This window comes from Phyllobates terribilis, unplaced genomic scaffold (genome assembly GCF_046119375.1).
Source record: "Phyllobates terribilis strain yellow unplaced genomic scaffold, ASM4611937v1 Scaffold_4__5_contigs__length_816908805, whole genome shotgun sequence".
Lineage (NCBI taxonomy): Eukaryota > Metazoa > Chordata > Amphibia > Anura > Dendrobatidae > Phyllobates > Phyllobates terribilis.
In genome coordinates, this window is record NW_027362764.1 from 681,243,606 (window position 1) to 681,262,517 (window position 18,912).

Sequence of the window (18,912 nt, forward strand, 5' to 3'; positions counted from 1 at the left end):
AGAGCCCCCCCTTTCTGTACCATGGGCTTTTATAGCCAGTCGTATGGCACACTTGTTCTACATATGGTAGTGAACCAAAAATACACACACAAATAGCGCATGTCAACTAGACACGATGGCTGAGGCATAGAACTCAGAAAAATGATTATCGATTAACATTCCAAATGAATTTACATAATTAACCATTTAACATTTCCCCCTTTTTTGAGAATAAAAGGACTTTAACTGAAAAATCTCAAAAGAAGATACATTCATCAATCATTTTTTCTTTCCTTCTTCCTTGGCAATATCATTAAATTTCCATAATAATAATAGTAATAGTAATAATAGTATCAATATCGGATTATTGTTATATAATGATGTGAATTCATGTTATGGTAAGCCGTGACTAATATTCATTTAATATGTATAATTATACTTCCCTATATCTAAATTGAAGCAATCGCGGGTTCAATCGTCATCATCTGATGTCATCGGGTCGTCGTCTCGTCTTCTTCTTGGTTCTTTTATAACACAGTCTTTAGGTGAAAACTCCTTTGAAATAAATTACAGCATGTAGATATTGTACAGTCCATAATTGTGTTCATTATTGTTCAGTCCATAAACTGTACTCTTTATTAGAAAGATCATGTGTGTCAGTTGATAAGAAAACAAAGTCCATGGATCAAATGTAGCTTTAATATCTGTGCAGTGTCACCTGGACTTACGTTGGATCGTCTTTGGAATCTTCCGTGTGTCCGCACTGGTCTCGTGTCACTTTTGGAACAGATGTGACGTCTTTGGTCAGTAAAGCAAGGGTTAACTTGACAATTTCCTGCTTTATATAGCACCATAACCAGTACTCAGTCCTTTATATACAGGACACATATGCCAGGTATTACCTGTTCACCAGCTTTCATTGAAGCGTTGCAGGTGATAAGAAACCACTGGAACGTGATGAAACTTAAACACAACACAGTACATATAGGATCATCGTCCTCTGCCGTCCTGGTGATCAGTGGTGTGAATTGTATGTAATGGACACAGTCTATTATAACACTCAGCATTCACACCTGTTACCTTCTGAGACGTCCAGATATCAGTTGCTTCTTCTTGTAACTTTTGAGAATCTCTTTGATTTATAAAAATTAAAAGTCTTTATTAAGATAGAATTCATAATTGCGATGTCTTGATTGAAGTCTTCATTCCCTAATCTGATACAAATCTGGCAGTTTTTCCTAACCTATAATATCACAGCGTACCATAGCAATCAGTAATATCCATCTAATTATTATCAAAATATTAAAATAAATTATGTTTGGAATAATAAACAATAATAGATAATAATTCATTATCAATCAAGTTCTCCATATGATAGAACATTTTTATGTCATAGGTGTAATTACCTTTTCCAACCCATAGGTGTCAGTGTATTTTGAAAAAACAAGTTTTTATATCTTTATTAAACCAATAATATCAAAGAATGTATACTCCTGAACCAAAATGAATAAATTTATGAATGTATGAATGAATGAATGAATGAATGAATAAATGAATGAATGAATTGTTGTGTTTACTCAGAAAATGTAAACATTTTTTTCCTTAGCAATATATATTTAATGAAGCAATACTCTTGTATTAGACATTACTTTATTAAATATTAATGTGTTTTCTCAATTGAGATATTGAACTCAAATAAAATCAAATGAGAATTAAAAAATGAAAAAATAGAAAAATAAGAAGTATAAAGTAAGAATAAAATTTTAAAAATGAAAAATAAAATTAAGAGTAAAAATAAGAATAAAAATAAAAATAAGGCCTTTAAATTTTAATGACAAATGCAGAGTAATTATATTCTCCATAAAAAATACCCTTATATCTCCATTATCTGGATGATTTCATATTTGTCCTAACCTTGTACCACCAAAAAATATTAAATTATGCAACTTTGCATGTAATACCCTTCTTAATTATACCATAGTACCTTATTATTATTTCTTCTTTATTAAAATGTGTGGAAAATAAGTATTGATCAAAATTGATTATGTAATCAGGATCAAAAACACATTTTCCCCCTTAATACCAAAAATATTATTTTATAAAATTTATGTATATATCAGAACCAAATTAAAAATAATTATTCTTCTAGAAATATTGTGCATAAATTTCATATCGATGAGTAGCATAGATTTGACTAAAGAGAGGTGTGTACCTATTTAGGTAGCCATTAAAAATAATATTATAGTTATTCAAGAATATTATCATGTGGAAAATTATTCTAAATATAAATTTGCTTTGTAAACCATTTTGATGTGTGGTTGCCCTTATCCACTATTAGTTAAATCAAGAAATAATAATTATTAAAGAAATATAGAAATATATATGTAGATACAGTAATACCTAATTATGTATTATAATTTCCTCAGAATTAAATATATTTTTGTACCTTCACATAAAGAAACATTTTTTTTTTCAAACATACAAACATACGAGGCCTCTGTCACATCAATCACACTTAGCAGCTGCTGATTTACTCATCTGTCACCTTCACTCTGACATTCACAGATCTGTTCAACTCAAACATTCCACATATGAAATTTTAGATATATATATATATATATATATATATATATATTTAATCCAAAATTGTTGTATCCCAATTTATTAATGCGCATTGCCATATCAATTGAATATCTTTATATTTCTTTGAATATTCCCCAAGTACATATGATATAATATGAGAGTAAGTCACTGGAATTTCAGACACTTGAAAAAACTCTTGTCTTTGATTCTTTTTTCACTGGCTGCCTGGTCTTAAGTTACATCAGTTGAAAATAGAATGAATGGGATCCTATACTATTAGCTCAAAGTTCAAAGCCGCCGATGTCACACGTCATGCTGTAAAGCTACTTTAATTTGCACGCACACATCATGCACAGAAAATATTAGCAACACAAAAGAATTAATAAGTATTACATATATATTATAGTTCAACTAGATATATTGTTATTATTTTAAAATGTTATACACATAAAATCATGCAATTTTTTCACTTCCTGTGTGAATAAAGAAATAAATCCATTTTTAGAGTTCTTTGATCAAATCCTGCTTTGGAATGAAAACTCTAAGGAAATATAAGAAAATAAAATTAAATATCAAATTCATACAGAAACAGAATTATTTAAACATCTTATACATATATTGGTTGGTTCTAATGTAATTCAAAATATTGCTACTTAAATTTATATATATGAAGTTCTAATTTTTTAATATATATATATTTTATAAACGTATATATAAATACAATTATACGCAATCTCTACTTAGACAAGTGTATATATATATATATATATATATGTATATATGAACTATTAGAAACTATGTAACTACAATTTTACTGTATAAGATTATAAATAAATATTGAGACATTGTATTACATTTTGATACAACATTATAATTACAGTTTTTCCTTAGCCACTCCCTAAACCAAATCTTCTGTCTCTCTCAAATATCTCCAGGAACGCCCTATTTAGGAAAGACATTTTTCTATCCTTCAAAACCTCAGAGAACTGCCTGTTCTTCTGTCCACATTCCATGACGTCACTGTGAGTTGGTCGTCTCACCTGTCTCTGTCCATCAGTTTCAGCCATTTTCCTTTTTAGAGAATCACAGTTCTGACTGAGAATTAACTCATTCTGTGGAGAGATGGATCTTTGCACTGGCTGATATGGCTTATAACATATATGAAATCTTCTGCGTATTTGATAGAGTTCACTATGGGGATGACTCAGTCTAGGAGAGTTTGATATTGGCTTTTGGTAAGATTTTACCTTTCCTGGTTTTATAAATTTAGCTTGATTTATTTTCTTTTCACGATTCTCATGTTTTCTAACAAAATCCAGCATCTGCGGACATTCAAATAATGAATTTTTTTGTGATGCCATAACTTGGGAAACTGAATTTAGGAATTTGAATTTTTGTACAAAAGTTGTTATCATATGTTGTACTTTTCCATTTTTGATGAGAGCTTTGTACAACCGTTCAAATATGGACATGAATGTATATGTACATTCATTCCTACCAATCCTTAGTTTCTGCAGATCTTCTATGTTGGGAAAATCCTTTGTGACACAATAAATCAAATATCTTAATCTGTCCGAATCATTTTCCCATCCATTAGGAGAGTCATTTTCACAGGGCATTAAATGTAAACGTCTGGACAATGTCACAGGAATCCATATTTTAAATAATTGATTCCTCTCCTCATTGGATAAATCAAACTTATCAGAGAAGCTCTCAAATGTCTCTGAATTTCTACAGGCATGGATTTTGACATCATATTTTGGCATGATTTTGTATAATTTCAGCAAATTTTTCCTCATTTTAATTTGGAGTTGAGCCTGGGTAATTCCAGAATTCCCTGATATTTTTAGTGGCTCTTGTACGTCCGTTCCTCCTACGTCACTCACGTCTCCTCCCACATCACCTAGTATGTCGGTTTCTCGTATGTCAGTCATGTCTCCTCCCATGTCAGGTTTCTGTATGTCCGTCTCTTGGTCAGACCCAAGGTCACCTTCAGTTACAGACACGTGTCTTACTTCTTGTTCATTTTCCACATTACAGTCAGAATCAGTATCACCGTCTGACACTTCTACACTATTTTCCTGCTTAGAAATCTCTAACACAAGACTATGAAAAAAATCTACCAAATGTAGAATATTTCTCAATTTCTGTTTGTCTCTTTTTACCAATTTAGAAGTTAACTGTAAATTCTGCAATTCACCTTCTTTGTATAAACTGAGCCACAAAACTTCTTTGTCATCTCCTACATTAACTTTGAAATTAATATTACTTTGTTTAGCAAAAGAAGAAATTATATCCATATTTTGCTTACCTTAAGATTTCTTGGCTTCTCTTTATCAGCACGTCCTGTCTTCAGTTCGTCTGATTCTTTTCCTGTGTGATTCTGTTCCTTGTTAGTACCTCTGCTTCCTGTCTTTCCTCAGTCTGTAGGTCCTTTCTGCTTCTCGTGACAAACTAGAGAATTTACTGACACGTGAACAACAGCTGTTCAGCTCGTCAGGACTCCCCCCTTGTTCACGGAAGAAATTCACTTACTTAATTTAAAAAACAAAAAAACAGGACTGGCTGGCTCACCATTGTAAAATAATACTCTTCCTGTATTATTTTTTTCTACTGAGGACTTCTCAAAGTATCAATATCACGATATTCTTATAAAAAAATGTATCTATTTATTCTTGGATTGTCCATTAAAAAGAATCAGATTGCAGCAGGTACATACAATAATTAGTTATAAAGTAAATGTCCATTTGTCCATAATTACCTTAATTGTTGAGATTCACTCATCTTTCCTTGGATCCTGGCTGGTAAATTATGTCTTTGTCCAGCATGTGTCCAGGCCTACATGTCATCTGCTACTCAGCATGAAGATTCTGTGTCTTGTGGGGTGGGCAGAGCAATAGAGCCCCCCCTTTCTGTACCATGGGCTTTTATAGCCAGTCGCATGGACACCTGTTCTACATATGCTATTGAACCAAAAATACACACACAAATAGCGCATGTCAACTAGACACGATGGCTGAGGCATAGAACTCAGAAAAATGATTATCGATTAACATTCCAATTGAATTTCCATAATTAACCATTTAATATTTCCCCCTTTTTTGAGAATAAAAGGACTTTAACTGAAAAATCTCAAAAGAAGATACATTCATCAATCATTTTTTCTTTCCTTCTTCCTTGGCAATATCATTAAATTTCCATAATAATAATAGTAGTAATTATAGTATCAATATCGGATTATTGTTATATAATGATGTGAATTCATGTTATGGTAAGCCGTGACTAATATTCATTTAATATGTATAATTATACTTCCCTATATCTAAATTGAAGCAATCGCGGGTTCAATCGTCATCATCTGATGTCATCGGGTCGTCGTCTCGTCTTCTTGGTTCTTTTATAACACAGTCTTTAGATGAAAACTCCTTTGAAATAAATTACAGCATGTAGATATTGTACAGTCCATAATTGTGTTCATTATTGTTCAGTCCATAAACTGTACTCTTTATTAGAAAGATCATGTGTGTCAGTTGATAAGAAAACAAAGTCCATGGATGAAATGTAGCTTTAATATCTGTGCAGTGTCACCTGGACTTACGTTGGATCGTCTTTGGAATCTTCCATGTGTCCGCACTGGTCTCGTGTCACTTTTGGAACAGATGTGACGTCTTTGGTCAGTAAAGCAAGGGTTAACTTGACACTTTCCTGCTTTATATAGCACCATAACCAGTACTCAGTCCTTTATATACAGGACACATATGCCAGGTATTACCTGTTCACCAGCTTTCATTGAAGCGTTGCAGGTGATAAGAAACCACTGGAACGTGATGAAACTTGAACACAACACAGTACATATAGGATCATCGTCCTCTGCCGTCCTGGTGATCAGTGGTGTGAATTGTATTGTATGTAATGGACACAGTCTATTATAACACTCAGCATTCACACCTGTTACCTTCTGAGACGTCCGGATATCACTTGCTTCTTCTTGTAACTTTTGAGAATCTCTTTGATTTATAAAAATTAAAAGTCTTTATTAAGATAGAATTCATAATTGCGATGTCTTGATTGAAGTCTTCATTCCCTAATCTGATACCAAATCTGGCAGTTTTTCCTAACCTATAATATCACAGCGTACCATAGCAATCAGTAATATCCATCTAATTATTATCAAAATATTAAAATAAATTATGTTTGGAATAATAAACAATAATAGATAATAATTCATTATCAATCAAGTTCTCCATATGATATAACATTTTTATGTCATAGGTGTAATTACCTTTTCCAACCCATAGGTGTCAGTGTATTTTGAAAAAACAAGTTTTTATATCTTTATTAAACCAATAATATCAAAGAATGTATACTCCTGAACCAAAATGAATAAATATATGAATGTATGAATAAATGAATGAATGAATAAATGAATGAATGAATTGTTGTGTTTACTCAGAAAATGTAAACATTTTTTTCCTTAGCAATATATATTTAATGAAGCAATACTATTGTATTAGACATTACTTTATTAAATATTAATGTGTTTTCTCAATTGAGATATTGAACTCAAATAAAATCAAATGAGAATTAAAAAAATGAAAAAATAGAAAAATAAGAAGTATAAAGTAAGAATAAAATTTTAAAAATGAAAAATAAAATTAAGAGTAAAAATAAGAATAAAAATAAAAATAAGGCCTTTAAATTTTAATGACAAATGCAGAGTAATTATATTCTCCATAAAAAATACCCTTATATCTCCATTATCTGGATGATTTCATATTTGTCATAACCTTGTACCACCAAAAAATATTAAATTTTGCAACTTTGCATGTAATACCCTTCTTAATTATAGCATAGTACCTTATTATTATTTCTTCTTTATTAAAATGTGTGGAAAATAAGTATTGATCAAAATTGATTATGTAATCAGGATCAAAAACACATTTTCCCCCTTAATACCAAAAATATTATTTTATAAAATTTATGTATATATCAGAACCAAATTATAAATTTCATATCGATGAGTAGCATAGATTTGACTAAAGAGAGGTGTGTACCTATTTAGGTAACCATTAAAAATAATATTATAGTTATTCAAGAATATTATCATGTGGAAAATTATTCTAAATATAAATTTGCTTTGTAAACCATTTTAATGTGTGGTTGCCCTTATCCACTATTAGTTAAATCAAGAAATAATAATTATTAGAGAAATATAGAAATATATATATGTAGATAATACCTAATTATGTATTATAATTTCCTCAGAATTAAATATATTTTTGTACCTTCACATAAAGAAACATTTTTATTTTTTCAAACATACAAACATACGAGGCCTCTGTCACATCAATCACACTTAGCAGCTGCTGATTTACTCATCTGTCACCTTCACTCTGACATTCACAGATCTGTTCAACTCAAACATTCCACATATGAAGTTTTAGACATATATATATTTAACCCAAAATTGTTGTATCCCAATTTATTAATGCGCATTGCCATATCAATTGAATATCTTTATATTTCTTTGAATATTCCCCAAGTACATATTATATAATATGAGAGTAAGTCACTGGAATTTCAGACACTTGAAAAAACTCTTGTCTTAGATTCTTTTTTCACTTGCTGTCCGGTCTTAATTTACATCAGTTGAAAATAGAATGAATGGGATCCTATACTATTAGCTCAAAGTTCAAAGGCCGCAGCTGTCACACGTCATGCTGTAAAGCTACTTTAATTTGCACGAACACTTCATGCACAGAAAATATTAGCAACACAAAAGAATTAATAAGTATTACATATATATTATAGTTCAACTAGATATATTGTTATTATTTTAAAATGTTATACACATAAAATCATGCAATTTTTTCACTTCCTGTGTGAATAAAGAAATAAATCCATTTTAGAGTTCTTTGATCAAATCCTGCTTTGGAATGAAAACTCTAAGGAAATATAAGAAAATAAAATTAAATATCAAATTCATACAGAAACAGAATTATTTAAATATCTTATACATATATTGGTTGGTTCTAATGTAATTCAAAATATTGCTACTTAAATTTATATATATGAAGCTCTAATTTATTAATTAATATATATATATATATATATTTTATAAACGTATATATAAATACAATTATACGCAATCTCTACTTAGACAAGTGTATATATATATATATATATATATATAAACTATTAGAAACTATGTAACTACAATTTTACTGTATAAGATTATAAATAAATATTGAGACATTGTATTACATTTTGATAAAACATTGTAATTACAGTTTTTCCTTAGCCACTCCCTAAACCAAATCTTCTGTCTCTCTCAAATATCTACAGGAACGCCATATTTAGGAAAGACATTTTTCTATCCTTCAAAACCTCAGAGAACTGCCTGTTCTTCTGTCCACATTCCATGACGTCACTGTGAGTTGGTCGTCTCACCTGTCTCTGTCCATCAGTTTCAGCCATTTTCCTTTTTAGAGAATCACAGTTCTGACTGAGAATTAACTCATTCTGTGGAGAGATGGATCTTTGCACTGGCTGATATGGCTTATAACATATATGAAATCTTCTGCGTATTTGATAGAGTTCACTATAGGGATGACTCAGTCTAGGAGAGTTTGAAATTGGCTTTTGGTAAGATTTTACCTTTCCTGGTTTTATAAATTTAGCTTGATTTATTTTCTTTTCACGATTCTCATGTTTTCTAACAAAATCCACCATCTGCGCACATTCAAATAATGAATTTTTTGGGATGCCATAACTTGGGAAACTGAATTTAGGAATTTGAATTTTTGTACAAAAGTTGTTATCATATGTTGTACTTTTCCATTTTTGATGAGAGCTTTGTACAACCGTTCAAATATGGACATGAATGTATATGTACATTCCTTCCTACCAATCCTTAGTTTCTGCAGATCTTCTATGTTGGGAAAATCCTTTGTGACACAATAGATCAAATATCTTAATCTGTCCGAATCATTTTCCCATCCATTAGGAGAGTCATTTTCACAGGGCATTAAATGTAAACGTCTGGACAATGTCACAGGAATCCATATTTTAAATAATTGATTCCTCTCCTCATTGGATAAATCAAACTTATCAGAGAAGCTCTCAAATGTCTCTGAATTTCTACAGGCATGGATTTTGACATCATATTTTGGCATGATTTTGTATAATTTCAGCAAATTTTTCCTCATTTTAATTTGGAGTTGAGCCTGGGTAATTCCAGAACTCTCTGATATTTTTAGTGGCTCTTGTACGTCCGTTCCTCCTAAGTCACTCACGTCTCCTCCCACATCACCTAGCATATCGGTTTCTCGTATGTCAGTCATGTCTCCTCCCATGTCAGGTTTCTGTATGTCCGTCTCTTGGTCAGAACCAAGGTCACCTTCAGTTACAGACACGTGTCTTACTTCTTGTTCATTTTCCACATTACAGTCTGAATCAGTATCACCGTCTGACACTTCTACACTATTTTCCTGCTTAGAAATCTCTAACACAAGACTATGAAAAAAATCTACCAAATGTAGAATATTTCTCAATTTCTGTTTGTCTCTATTTACCAATTTAGAAGTTAACTGTAAATTCTGCAATTCACATTCTTTGTATAAACTGAGCCACAAAACTTCTATGTCATCTCCTACATTAACTTTGAAATTAATATTACTTTGTTTAGCAAAAGAAGAAATTATATCCATATTTTGCTTACCTTAAGATTCCTTGGCTTCTCTTTATCAGCACGTCCTGTCTTCAGTTCGTCTGATTCTTTTCCTGTGTGATTCTGTTCCTTGTTAGTACCTCTGCTTCCTGTCTTTCCTCAGTCTGTAGGTCCTTTCTGCTTCTCGTGACAAACTAGTGAATTTACTGACACGTGAACAACAGCTGTTCAGCTCGTCAGGACTTCCCCCTTGTTCACGGAAGAAATTCACTTACTTAATTTAAAAAACAAAAAAACAGGACTGGCTGGCTCACCATTGTAAAATAATACTCTTCCTGTATTATTTTTTTCTACTGAGGACTTCTCAAAGTATCAATATCACGATATTCTTATAAAAAAATGTATCTATTTATTCTTGGATTGTCCATTAAAAAGAATCAGATTGCAGCAGGTACATACAATAATTAGTTATAAAGTAATTGTCCATTTGTCCATAATTAGCTTAATTGTTGAGATTCACCCATCTTTCCTTGGATCCTGGCTGGTAAATCATGTCTTTGTCCAGCATGTGTCCAGGCCTACATGTCATCTGCTTCTCAGCATGAAGATTCTGTGTCTTGTGGGGTGGGCAGAGCAAGAGAGCCCCCCCTTTCTGTACCATGGGCTTTTATAGCCAGTCGTATGGACACCTGTTCTACATATGGTAGTGAACCAAAAATACACACACAAATAGCGTATGTCAACTAGACACGATGGCTGAGGCATAGAACTCAGAAAAATGATTATCGATTAACATTCCAAATGAATTTACATAATTAACCATTTAACAGAGACCGCCTGGGAATGCCAGGTGCTGTAGGCTTTTGCTTTTTCCTTCCTTCCACCAGCAGGGGGCACTCTCTTCTATGCCTTTTTTCCATTCCCTTTCACAAGTGCACACATTCATTCTCTTTTCTTTTTTTCATTTGCTTTCTCTATTGAGCTATTTCATCTCTGCAAAATACCAGCATCCTTCTGATCACTGTGGGCCTCCAGCATTGTTGCTTATTTACTTTTAATACTAGGCTCCTTTTCACCAGGACCAGCGTCTCCCGGGTGGCTGGAGGCAGCCACCGGTAACCCCAAGCAGAAGACCTTTGCAGGCAACACGACCCTCCCCCCTGAAGAGCAGCTCAAAGTCACTGGCAACCATCTCACCCTTTTCCTTCATTCACCCCTGGACGTCTCGCTCCGTCCCCAAGTTACGGGTCCAGCTTGCTCTTTCTGTCACATTACCGCGATGAAGGGTTTAGCCTGCAGGAGACCCAGCGGCGAGACATTTTTGAAGACACCTGATGCGGCGGGTGAATCACTGCTAAACAAACCACACCTGTAGGGACGGCACAGCCTTTGCATGGACCCTTCGGAGCCCACCCCGTCACGGCCAGATTGCTCGCCACCAAGCGATCCTGAGAAAGACTGGCCGGGCGATGGATCAAACAGCATCTACTGGCCATACCACCTTGGATACGCCTGATCTCGTCTGATCTTGGAAGCAAAGCAGGGCTGGGCTCAGACAGTACTTGGATGGGAGACCTCCTGGGAACACCGGGTGCTGTAGACCATTTTGATGACGTTTTGCCCTACTGCCCAGCTCGGCTAGCATGGAACGGCGCCTTGCCGGACACCGACCTTAAGTAACTTAGATGATGGAAGCCCCAAGGCCTCTGAGCCAGTTGGCAGCTAAGTACGCTACCCCGCCGCCTTCACCCAGGCCTGACACCGAGCTCCTTGTCACGGCTAGGAGTGCTTATTGACTCCGCAGCTCACCGTGTGGAAATGATGGCGTTAAAAGCACCCGGGGCCGTGAAGGGGCCAGGCTTTCAGCACGTGCCCAGGGAAGGTTTTGGATGCCGGCCGCCTAGCGAGGGCCAGCAGAAGTAACATGGTTCTCTGCAAAGAAGCTTGTGTAACCAAGCCAGATGGCTGCCAAAGAGCTAACCTCAGTGCAAGGAAGGCAAGGAAGGTGCGGAAGGAATTGGGGAGGGGGGGGTGATTCCTGCTAGGGCCCTGAAATCATAAAACAGGCAAGAGAGTCTGACGCATGGTGACGGAGAGGTTGTAGGGGCAGATAGGGGGTGTTGTCACGTGCGAGCACGTGTGCATGCTGGCTTGTGTGTGAGAGTGCGCTTCCTAGGTGTGGCGTGCTGCAGACAGTCAAAGGGATTGTTCCCTTTCATTAAAAGTTAATCCCCGGCTGCAGCCTATTAGAAAGCAACTAACTGCGCTCTATTCACCCTACCCGGGTCTACTGGTGAGTCTCGCCTCTGCTCCCGGCCTGTGGCATTGGCCGTGAAGCTGACGTTCCGTCGACAGTGCTGCAGCCGATCAGTGAGCTCAGCCGCTCTGAGTGGGGCGTTGAGTCTACAAGACCTTTTAAGGAAGCCAGCAAAAAAATTGAAGAAAAGCGAAAGCACAAAAGGACCTGGTCTTGCTGAGCACTGGAAAGGGCAGCCGGCAGCCAGACGTAAAAGTAGAAAAGCAGCAAGTGAGTGGCTTGTCTCTGCCTACGGCCCCACCACCCTGAACACGCCTGATCTCGTCTGATCTTGGAAGCTAAGCACTTTTGGGCCTGGTTATTACTTGGATGGGAGACCGCCTGGGAATACCAGCTGCTATAGGCTTTTGCTTTTTCCTTCCTTCCACCAGCAGGGGGCACTCTCTTCTATGCCTTTTTTCCATTCCCTTTCACAAGTGCACACATTCATTCTCTTTTCTTTTTTTCATTTGCTTTCTCTCTTGCGCTATTTCATCTCTGCAAAATACCAGCATCCTTCTGATCACCGTGGGCCTCCAGCATTGTTGCTTCTTTAATTTTAATACTAGGACCAGCGTCTCCCGCGTGGCTGGAGGCAACCACCGGTAACCCCAAGCAGAAGACCTTTACAGGCAACACGACCCTCCACCCTGAAGAGCAGCTCAAAGTCACTGGCAACCATCTCACCCTCTTCCTTCATTCACCCCTGGACGTCTCGCTCCGCCCCCAAGTTACGGGTCCAGCTTGCTCTTTCTGTCACATTACCGCGATGAAGGGTTTAGCCTGCAGGAGACCCTGCGCCGAGACATTTTTGAAGACACCTGATGCGGCGGGTGAATCACTGCTAAACAAACCACACCTGTAGGGATGGCACAGCTTTTGCATGGACCCTTAGGAGCCCGCCCCGTCACGGCCAGATTGCTCGCCACCAAGCGATCCTGAGAAAGGCTGGCCGGGCGATGGATCGAGCAGCGTCTACTGGCCATACCACATTTGATACGCCCGATCTCGTCTGATCTTGGAAGCAAAGCAGGGCTGGGCTCAGACAGTACTTGGATGGGAGACCTCCTGGGAACACCGGGTGCTGTAGACCATTTTGATGACGTTTTGCCCTACTGCCCAGCTCGGCTAGCATGGAACGGCGCCTTGCCGGACACCGACCTTAAGTAACTTAGATGATGGAAGCCCCAAGGCCTCTGAGCCAGTTGGCAGCTAAGTACGCTACCCCGCCGCCTTCACGCAGGCCTGACACCGAGCTCCTTGCCACGGCTAGGAGTGCTTATTGACTCCGCAGCTCGCCGTGTGGAAATGATGGCGTTAAAAGCACCCGGGGCCGTGAAGGGTCCAGGCTTTCAGCAGGTGCCCAGGGAAGGTTTTGGATGCCGGCCGACTAGCGAGGGCCAGCAGAAGTAACATGTTTCTCTGCAAAGAAGCTTGTGTAACCAAGCCAGACGGCTGACAAAGAGCTAACCTCAGTGCAAGGAAGGCAAGGAAGGTGCGGAAGGAATTGGGGAGGGGGGGTGATTCCTGCTAGGGCCCTGAAATCATAAAACAGGCAGGAGAATCTGACGCATGGTGACGGAGAGTTTGTAGAGGCAGATAGGGGGTGTTGTCACGTGCGAGCACGTGTGCATGCTGACTTGTGTGTGAGAGTGCGCTTCCTAGGTGTGGCGCGCTGCAGACAGTCAAAGGGAATGTTCCCTTTCATTAAAAGTTAATCCCCGGCTGCAGGCTATTATAAAGCAAGTAACCGCGCTCTACTCACCCTACCCGGGTCTACCGGTGAGTCTCGCCTCTGCTCCCGGCCTGTGGCATTGGCCGTGAAGCTGACGTTCCGTCGACAACGCTGCAGTCGATCAGTGAGCTCAGCGGCTCTGAGTGGGGCCTTCTGTCTACAAGACCTTTTAAGTAGTGTTGAGCCACCCCCATAGTGTTCGGGTTCGGTTCGGTTCGTCGAACACCGGGATGTTCGAGGAACTGTTCGTCGAACTGTTCGTCGAACACCTTAGAACACCGTCGAACACCGTTAAAACCAATGGCAGGCAAACAAAAACACATAGAAACACATAGAAAACACCTGCAAAGGTGTCCAAAAGCTGACAAACTGCTCAGAAGACACTCTCTTTAAAAAAGCCGGCCGGCAAATTCAGCAGCGGCATACACCGGTACCCGACAATTTAGACAAGAAGGAATAGAGCATCACACATAGATTAGATAGATAGAAACATGTCAGTCACACATATAAGAAGCACAGTGACAGTGTTGGTTACTGCACTTGTCATTTAGTGTAAAGGATTTATTAAAAAAATATTGGTGTTTTCATGCACCGTCTCTTTAAAAAAGCCGGCCGGCAATTCAGCATCTGTACCCGACAAATTAGAACAGAAAGAATAGAGCTTCACACATAGATTAGATAGATAGAAACATGTCAGTCACATATATAATAAGTACAGTGATAGTGTTGCTTACTATACTTGTCATTTAGTGTAAAGGATTTATTTAAAAAAATAATAGTGTTTTCATGCACTGTCTCTTTAAAAAAGCCGGCCGGCAATTCAGCAGCGGTACCCGACAATTTAGAACAGAAAGATAGAGCATCACACATAGATTAGATAGATAGAAACATGTCAGTCACATATATATGAAGTACAGTGATAGTGTTGGTTACTGTACTTGTCATTTAGTATTAAAATAAAGGATTTATTATTAAAAAAATTGGCGTGGGGTTCCCCTTAATTTTAGGCTCTAGCGGAGGTTAAGCAGACGGCTGGGGCAGATGTTTGAAGCCTGGGAAGGGGGTAATACCCACGTAGCTTCCCAGGCTACTAATATCAGCCCCCAGCTGAATACATAGCCTTTACTAGCTATTAAAATGGGGGACCCCCCCAAAAAAATGACGTGGGGTCCCCCCTAATTTAATAGCTAGCAAAGGCTAGGCAGACAGCTGGGGGCTGATATTAATAGCCCAGGAAGGGAGCCATGAATATTGGCCCCCTCCCAGGCTAGAAACACCAGCCGTCAGCAGCCCCAGAAATGGTGCATTCATAGGATGCGCCAATTCTGGCACTTAGCCTCGCTCTTCCACGCTGCCCTGGTGCGGTGGCAGGGGGTAATAGGGTTGGGGTTGATGTCAGCTTATAATGCCAGCTGACATCAAGCCCAGGTTAGTAATGGAGAGGCGTCTATGAGACACCCCCATTACTAACCCCATAGTCAAAGTTAAAAAAAACACAAACACCCAGAATAAAGTCCTTTAATTGAAATAAAGACACAATCCTTTATTGTTCTAAATTAAACCATACTTACCATCACGCCCATTCCAGCTGAAGCCAACGATCTCCTGCAATAAAAGAAAAATAATAAAGCAACCTCATCCTTACCTTTCCATGGTTCCCACGACAGCTTCAGCTCTGCTACATCGAGATGACAGGCTGGACCGCAGCAGAACGCTGCCATCCAGCCTGTCATCCCGCAGACACTGAGAAGCGCAGGCTTGCTTGCGCTGCTCAGCGTCTCTCTGTGACGACATCCAGATGAGCCGAGTTCATGTCCAATGAACTCGGCTCACCTCATGCACGTCACTGACAGCGTGGGAAAATTCTCACGCTGAAGCGCTGATTGCAGGAGAATTTTCCCACGCTGTCAGTGACGTGCATGAGGTGAGCCGAGTTCATTGGACATGACCTCGGCTCATCTGGATGCCGTCACAGCGAGACAGTGAGGAGCGCAAGCATGCCTGCGCTTCTCAGTGTCTGCGGGATGACAGACTGGATGGCAGCGTTCTGCTGCGGTCCAGCCAGTCATCTCGATGTAGCAGAGCTGAAGCTGTCGTGGGAACCATGGAAAGGTAAGGATGAGGTTGGTTTATTATTTTTCTTTTATTGCAGGAGATCGTTGGCTTCAGCTGGAATGGGTGTGATGGTAAGTATGGTTTAATTTAGAACAATAAAGAATTGTGTCTTTATTTCAATTAAAGGACTTTATTCTGGGTGTTGTGTTTTTTTTAAATACTTTACTAGAAATTCATGGCAGTCATGTCTAATACTGGCGTGACCCCATGAATTTTGGGCTTGGGGCCAGCTGATAATACCAAGCTGGCCCTAACCCCTTTATTACCCAGTGAGCCACCGCATCAGGGCCCTGGATGAGTTGGGTACAGCGCCAGAAGATGGCGCTTCTATGAACGCGACATTTTCTGGGGCGGCTGCGGACTGCAATTTGCAGCGGGGGTGGCCCAGAAAGCTTGGGCCTCCCTGCGCTGCAGATTGCAGCCCCCAGCTGCCTAGTTGTACCTGGCTGGACACAAAAATAGGGCGAAGCCCCACGTACTTTTTTTTTAATTATTTCATGAAATTCATGAAATAATTAAGAAAAAAAGGCCTTCCCTATATTGTTGTGTCCGGCCAGGTACAAATAGGCAGCTGATGGTTGGGGGCAGCCCGTTCCTGCCTGCTGTACCTGGCTGGACACAAATATAGTGCGAAGCCCCACTTCAATTTTTTTTAATTATTTCATGAATTTCATGAAATAATTAAGAAAAAAAGGGCTTCCCTATATTGTTGTGTCCGGCCAGGTACAAATAGGCAGCTGGTGGATGGGGGCAGCCCGTTCCTGCCTGCTGTACCTGGCTGGACACAAATATAGTGCGAAGCCCCACTTCAATTTTTTTAAATTATTTCAGGAAATTCATGAAATAATTAAAAAAAAATTGACGTGGGGCTTCGCACTATATTTGTGTCCAGCCAGGTACAGCAGGCAGGAACGGGCTGCCCCCAACCACCAGCTGCCTATTTGTACCTGGCCGGACACAACAATATAGGGAAGCCCTTTTTTTCTTAATTATTTCATGAAATAATTTAAAGAAAATTGACGTGGGGCATCGCCCTGTTTTTGTGTCCAGCCAGGTACAACTAGGCAGCTGGGGGCTGGAATCCGCAGCGCAGGGAGGCCCAAGCTTTCTGGGCCACCCCCGCTGCAAATTGCAGTCCGCAGCCACCCCGGAAAATGGCGCGTTCATAGAAGCGCCATCTTCTGGCGCTGTACCCAACTCATCCAGGGCCCTGATGCGGTGGCTCACTGGGTAATAAAGGGGTTAGGGCCAGCTTGGCATTATCAGCTGGCCCTAAGCCCGAAATTCATGGGGTCACGCCAATATTAGACATGACCACCATGAATTTCTAGTAAAGTATTTAAAAAAAACACAACACCCAGAAAAAAGTCCTTTAATTGAAATAAACACACAATTCTTTATTGTTCTAAATTAAACCATACTTACCATCACGCCCATTCCAGCTGAAGCCAACGATCTCCTGAAATAAAAGAAAAATAATAAAGCAACATCATCCTTACCTTTCCATGGTTCCCATGACAGCTTCAGCTCTGCTACATCGAGATGACAGGCTGGACCGCAGCAGAACGCTGCCATCCAGCCTGTCATCCCGCAGACACTGAGAAGCGCAGGCTTGCTTGCGCTCCACAGTGTCTCTCTGTGAGGGCATCCAGATGAGCCGAGTTAATGTCCAATGAACTCGGCTCACCTCATGCACGTCACTGACAGCGTGGGAAAATTCTCCTGCACTCAGCGCTTCATCGTGGGAGAATTCTCACACTGAAGCGCTGAGTGCAGGAGAATTCTCCCACGCTGTCAGTGACGTGCAGGAGGTGAGCTGAGTTCATTGGACATGAGCTCACCTTATGCACGTCACTGACAGCGTGGGAAAAATCTCCTGCACTCAGCGCTTCAGCGTGGGAGAATTCTCACGCTGAAGCGCTGAGTGCAGGAGAATTCTCCCACGCTGTCAGTGACGTGCAGGAGGTGAGCTGAGTTCATTGGACATGAGCTCACCTTATGCACGTCACTGACAGCGTGGGAGAATTCTCCTGCACTCACCGCTTCAGCGTGAGAATTTTCCCACGCTGTCAGTGACGTGCATGAGGTGAGCCGAGTTCATTGGACATGAACTCGGCTCATCTGGATGTCGTCACAGAGAGACGCTGAGCAGCGCAAGCAAGCCTGCGCTTCTCAGTGTCTGCGGGATGAGAGGCTGGATGGCAGCATTCTGCTGCGGTCCAGCCTGTCATCTCGATGTAGCAGAGCTGAAGCTGTCGTGGGAACCATGGAAAGGTAAGGATGAGGTTGCTTTATTATTTTTCTTTTATTGCAGGAGATCATTGGCTTCAGCTGGAATGGGCGTGACGGTAAGTATGGTTTAATTTAGAACAATAAAGGATTGTGTCTTTATTTCAATTAAAGGACTTTATTCTGGGTGTTTGTGTTTTTTTTAACTTTGACTATGGGGTTAGTAATGGGGGTGTCTTATAGACGCCTCTCCATTACTAACCTGGGCTTGATGTCAGCTGGCATTATAAGCTGACATCAACCCCA

At 39.2% G+C, this 18,912-nt stretch overlaps 3 pseudogenes; all 3 read left to right on the plus strand.

Annotated features, from left to right (window-relative positions):
* The first annotated feature begins 11,714 nt into the window (after positions 1-11,714).
* Positions 11,715-11,834, plus strand: LOC141268783 (5S ribosomal RNA; annotated as a pseudogene).
* A 941-nt stretch (positions 11,835-12,775) lies between these two features.
* LOC141270163 (5S ribosomal RNA) lies at positions 12,776-12,894 on the plus strand (annotated as a pseudogene).
* Positions 12,895-13,500: 606 nt separating this feature from the next.
* On the plus strand, positions 13,501-13,620 carry LOC141268936 (5S ribosomal RNA; annotated as a pseudogene).
* Positions 13,621-18,912: the final 5,292 nt, after the last annotated feature.